This window comes from Protopterus annectens, chromosome 2.part0 (assembly GCF_019279795.1).
Source record: "Protopterus annectens isolate FY-2018-M chromosome 2.part0, PAN1.0, whole genome shotgun sequence".
Taxonomy (NCBI): Eukaryota; Metazoa; Chordata; order Ceratodontiformes; family Protopteridae; genus Protopterus; species Protopterus annectens.
In genome coordinates this window covers 23,277,465-23,283,464 of record NC_056728.1, presented here as the reverse complement: position 1 = coordinate 23,283,464, position 6,000 = coordinate 23,277,465, and the positions used below count along the sequence as shown (strand labels likewise).

The following is a 6,000-nucleotide window of genomic DNA, read 5'->3' as shown; positions in this document are numbered from 1 at the left end:
TTTGGGAAAAGAAAAAGATACAATGTGGAATAGGTAGGTACTATTAGGGATGGTTCTGATTATAAATGGATATAGTGCAAAGCAGTATGGGTGGTAGAAAGATAGTTGGGAATTGGGCTAAAAATTAAAGATAAGGAAGTAGAAAACAAGAAACAGAATTGTACGTATAGAAGTACTAAGGTCATTTGGGGAGGGTCACAAGTGAAATATGTATGCGCCTACCCTCATTTTATAGGCAAATTTATAACTTGAAAGCAATCACTTTATAGCCAGAACAAAGCAATTAACAAAGCAATGCAAGTAAAACAGATTTTCCGTAATTTCCTAAGACTAAATACCTGACATATGCAGTATAGTCTATTGGTCAAGCAAAAGGGGACAGTGGTCAGCTTAATAAGGGGCCCTACTATTTCAAAAAGCCCTTCAATCACAGAGCAGGCATGTATTTGACTGGTTAAAGTTAATACGCAGCAAGGTTGTTCATAAATATGCTTATATGAAACAATGACAAAAGTAGCAGTAAACTTGTAGGTGTAGGCCTAGAGATAGAGCCCCTGCAATACTGAGGTCAGATGTAGTGACCGCAGGCTCTGTTATATGAAGGAAGATTGCTACTGAGTGTAGTTATGGAAAGATTTTACACAACTGTACTTTAATTTCATGTGAAGGTAAAAAGAAGGGACAGCATAAATTAAAGCATACTATTTCCAAATGGTTGTCTAAGGTTTGTTGCCATAAGAAAACCCTTCCAAGCAGGATCAAGGCCTACTCTACAGTGCCTTGGCTTCATCTATGGCTTTTAGTAAAGGGTTAGATTCTAGAACTTGGTCATCTTTACATAATTTTGCAAACAAAGCACTGTAAGTTTGATTCCTTCCCTAGGTCTAGATCAGACTTTTCTAGGACCATTCTCCAGGGACTCCTAGAATCTTCTCATTCCACTTTCCAAATTTAGTAAGCTAGGGTAATCTTCCCATTTAGCTAAGGCTGCTGCAGCATTGATCAATATAATGAACATAGTACAGCTGTGTAAGTAAACTTACCATAACTGTAGTTTGAGTAATTTACTGCTGCAGTAGCCACTCCCTCTCTACATCCTCCTTGTTTTTTGGTGCGTTTATGCCAGGGTGTACATTTTTATTTTTTGCTGTCCCTAACATTGCCTTTTCAGGGCTCAGCCTCCCTGTCTCTGTTGGCATGAAAGCTCTTAAAGGCTGAGTACTCAAATCTGTATTTTTAGTCAGCTCAGCTCGAGCTGACTGATGGTTTGGGTATGTGGAAGGTGCCATGAAGCTTTGGAAATTGGCCGGCTGTTACATCCTTGGCAGGATATAACCCATATAGCTAAGGATGTCGCAGCAGGTATCATTCGAACATCCGTTGTTATAGTAAGTTTACTTGCACAACTGTACTTTATATCTACTGCCATCATAGTATAGTTGTGTAAGTTTTCTTACCATAATAGTAGATGTTTGAATAGATCACTGCAGTATTGGCACCTTCTTTCTCTTCATCCCCCTTTCTTCATGAACCTTCCAAGACTGGTTCTGGTGTTCTTGTTTGCTTTTGCTGTGCTGGCATAACATTCATTTTTTTTTTGTTGGTTTATACTTTAGCCATCCTAGTTAAGACGAGAAAGCTCTGACCTGTATGTCTCTTGCACCACCATATACTCTTGTGTTAAGGGCAGATGTAGGGAATCCAAGGAATGAGCCTGAAGCTTTGTAGACTGTCCAGATGTCTAGTGTTCTTGGCAGGGTGTCTCCCGTGTTGTTATGGCTACTTCTACAGTGATCTGTTCCAAACATCTAGTGTTATGGTATGAAAACTTGCACAACACTTACACTACTGTCCTTTAATCAGATCACTGACTACTGCAGAAAAGCCAGAAAACTGAAAGATGACTTCTGTAGTACTCTTTTGGGAGTTGGAGAGGAAGGGGTAGCAAAAGAGCATCGGGGAACTGCAGGCCTGTTAACGTAAGAAGAGAAGCGGGCAACATAATTGATAGAAACCTGAGGAGAAATCTGGTAACATTTCTATTACAGAATAGTCTCCAGGCAACAAGTAACATTGGGGATGTGGGGAGAAGATGCATCCAATCAAGCCTGATCCAGTTTTATGATTGGGTTATAACTGAACTTGAAAGGGTAGTACCAGAAGACATGGTCTGTCAGGAGTTCAACAAGGCCTTTGACTTGATCCCACAATGAAGGCTGACAGGATGACTGAAGGAGCTTAATGGTAGGACAAAGACTTTGGAATTGGATGACTAATAAATCAAAGATTGGTGCAGTAAAAAATGGAAGAAGATTCTATAGGAAAGCTTGGAAAGGCTTCATAAGTGGATAGAAAAGTGGTAGTTGAGGTACTTTGCAAGCTGTTGCAAAAGTAACTACTCTTAGGCCAAAACAACCCTATTGTGAAGTATCAGGGGGTGGAACTCATGACAACAGGCAGGAGAAGATTCTGAAGGTGTTGATCACAACTAATTTGGACCACTAGGAGAAGAGTGAGAGTATAGTGTCATCAGTAAACAGCATGCTGGGGTGAATATTCAGAGGCATAGCTTCCGGAAGTAAAGAAGTAATTCTTCAGTTTACAGGGCTTTGGTCACACCATACTGCTTGCAGCTTTGGAGGCCATGTAAGAAAGTGGGCATCAAGCTGCTGGAAATAATCCAGAGGAAAGCCATCAATAAGAATGATGCGCTGAAGGGGAAGGAAGAGGTACCCTATCCATTTTGATTTGGTGAATACCCCAGGTTGATATGGAAGTCAGACTAACAAGTGAAAGTAATATCTCCAGTAAGATTCACAGCTAGAATTAAGTAATTTACTACCAACTTTTATACACTGAATGTGCAGTGAAAATACTTCCTCCAGTAAGGTGCACTTGCATAGAATTAAGTAATATTCTACCTTTAAAGGCACCCTGAATGTGCGGTCTCACAACTCTCCCCTTAATTAAGGCTCTCCTGTACACATATGGGTGGTATACATGGCCTCCATGTAGTGTTGACTTCCTCCTTCAGCTTGGTCTGGCCTGTTATGTATTTATATACAAAAGCTGCAGTCATGGCTGCCTCTTCAAAATAATATCTTCTTAATGCTATCCGTTTTGTTATTGTTATACTAATTTTATATGTCACTGGCAGATTGTACTGTAATTTTGAGTCATTTTACAGGTATGATCTTATGCAGTCTGTAGATGTATTTCAGGCTGACATCTACTGTTCATTGTGCTGTATTGTCATGCATCTGTTTTGTGTTAATTGTTCTCCTTTCATCTTTACCCAGACTGCTGTAGTGGTTCATTTTGTCCCCTTCTGGGTGAGAGTCTTTGACCAATTCATTCTCATTAGAGTGAGAGTTGGATGCCATGAATGGCATCATTAGCAGTGGAATGGGGATTTTTCGTCAAAGTTGTAGTGTACTGGCTCACCTTCAGTTTTGTGCAGGAGTTTGCATGGCCAGGGTGATTGACGAGCAAACCAGAATATGAAATGAATGTGGCATGATTGGCATGCCATGCGTATTGGCCACTGACATCATGCATACAATGAATGTAGATGAGCTGCTGTGATTACGGAATGTAGCTAAGCAGCTCTGACTACTGAACGTTCTGATGCACTTCTTTTAATAAGTCTTTAAAATAATTTTTGTTGCATAATCATTTAGCACCTCACAGTGCCTCATTTCTGCTATATCTGACTGTTGGAGAGAAAAATATGTAACTGCTATAAGCTGTCACTTATAATTTTATATATACATTCAAAAATAATAATTGTCGGTGGAATGTTGAATGCATATATTTATAGACATCCCTGAAGCCCGCAGCTGGTGTTCAACTCCTTTTCTTGCTGCACACTTTTTTCCTGTTCGTTTTACCAAAATTTTGTTTTTCATTGAATCTGTATTTCATGCTGAGTCAGAAGTGCAACAGTGGACCAGTGTCATGTCGCTGTTAAATACATGTAACAATCATTCTCCAATTAACAGTGTATTAGAGTACGCATATTTGCGCGGGAGTGTTGGTTGTTTGTGTGCAAGCATGCACTCTCTATGTACGCTCTTAAAAGCATACATTTTTCATTCTTTAATATGCTTATATATTTTTGCATTCTTTTCAGTCAGTTTTTTAACGTTTGTGTTTGCAAGTAGTATCCTACTAGAAATGGAGTTGTGTGCTGTTTGGTATTCACGTGTTTTGTTAATTAGATGTCTGTGCAAAACGTGCCAACTTTTCCGTGCCTGCAAGTTTAAAAAGGTTTTGTTTTAATGGCGAGTTATATTATAGTTAAGGTCTTGTGCAGTTTTGGGGAAGGGAGATTGGGAATAAGCATAAAAAACAAAAGAGCGGAGAGGGCTTTAAACATTACCATTTCACTGCTTATATTTCTATGACAGGAATGCATGTAGGTGATGATATCTCCTTGGAAACTAAATTTCTCAGCATAAACTGCACTCAGTGTGTGTTTATGTACAATTTCTACATACATTTCTGGGCGATGTTGTAGTGTACTGGCTCACGGGCTATGCAGAATACTAATTTTTTTCAGTGTTTTTAGAAATGTGGTGTACCCAATTTGTCATGCATGATGATGGCTGAAGAATGAATAGTCATGTGGCTGAGAATCGCATTATAATGAGTATTCATTAGTTCAGACTGACATCAACTGGCTTGGATGGGGACTGGGCGGAGTTTGCTACTGTGCATCTGGGGAGCCAGTACACTACAACATCACCGATTTTTTTCTATAGCCTAACATCTCTTGCACATGCCCATTATTTCTGATGTGGCGTGGTCATGCTAGGCATTAGTGATTGGCTGTCACTCACTTCCATGAATGTTATAAGCCATCAGAATGTGTTCAGCTTCTGCTGTTGACCAGTACAGATTAACTTGTTTCTCTAGACACCACCAGGTAAAGTGCTGCCTTTCTGTGCCTCCAAACATTCTTTAAAAGAAGCAAACAGGTCATGCCTTATTACTCTTCTGTTCCCCCTATGTCAGCATCAAAAGGTGTGTGAGCTGCTAATAGACCTTGGATTGCCTGGGTTGTAGTCAGAGCTTTATACCTTTACATCAGTGGAACTGGCATGTTTTGTGTTAGTATACTGCATGTATATAGCTCTATTTATGAATAAGGTCACTTGTAACATTCGTACATATCTGACCAACTTGAGTACAATAAAGTCAAGTAACATTATAATTACACTTTTATGGTATTTTATGCTGCTACTCCATATATTTAAGTATGTGTTTTAACTCCTTGATAGAAAAGAGCAATTAAACATGATTATGAAGTCAGAGTCCTATGCATGCAGTAAGTATAAGTAGTGCCTGCCTTTGCTGAAAGCTCTCCACAGATTCTCTCACTGGCCTTTTGCAGCTCTGCATCCTAACCCAAGTTTGAAAAATGAATGGCAGAAACAGAATTTACACTAAGTATACACCTTTTACATTCCTGTCGTCGTCTTCTTCTTCTTTCGGCTTTTCCCGGTTAGGGGTCGCCACAGCGGATCACCTGTCCGCTCATGATTGGCAGTGGAATTTTGCAGTGTCGAGTTGCCAGCCCGGTGCCCAACCTTCCACAGAAGGCACACACACGCACACACTCATGTCTAGGGCCAATTTAGAGTGTCCAATCCACCTACAGCATGTCTTTTGGACATGGGAGGAAACCAGAGCACCCGGAGGAAACCCACGCGACCACAGGGAGGACATGCAGACTCCGCACAGAAGGCACCCCAGCCAAGGATCGAACCGGAGAACCTCTTGCTGTGAGGCGGCAACGCTAACCTCTGCACCACCACGAACGCCCTATCAAAGTTTGAATATTTGAGAGAGTACAGTGTGTGCCATTTGCATAACCACAGCTGACAGTTTAGTGGAAAGAAAAAACATTTCTCTGAACTGGTAACCCCTATGTCGCCTGATGGAAGTAGATATTGGTCTAGACTGTGAAATGCAAATGCATATCTTGCAGGGGGAAAG

General features: G+C 40.5%; 1 protein-coding gene across 2 annotated transcripts in view; it reads left to right on the top strand.

Moving 5' to 3' along the window:
• Positions 1-6,000, top strand: part of TMEM237 (transmembrane protein 237) — a 723,713-nt gene that overhangs the window by 65,191 nt on the left and 652,522 nt on the right. The window lies entirely within an intron of this gene.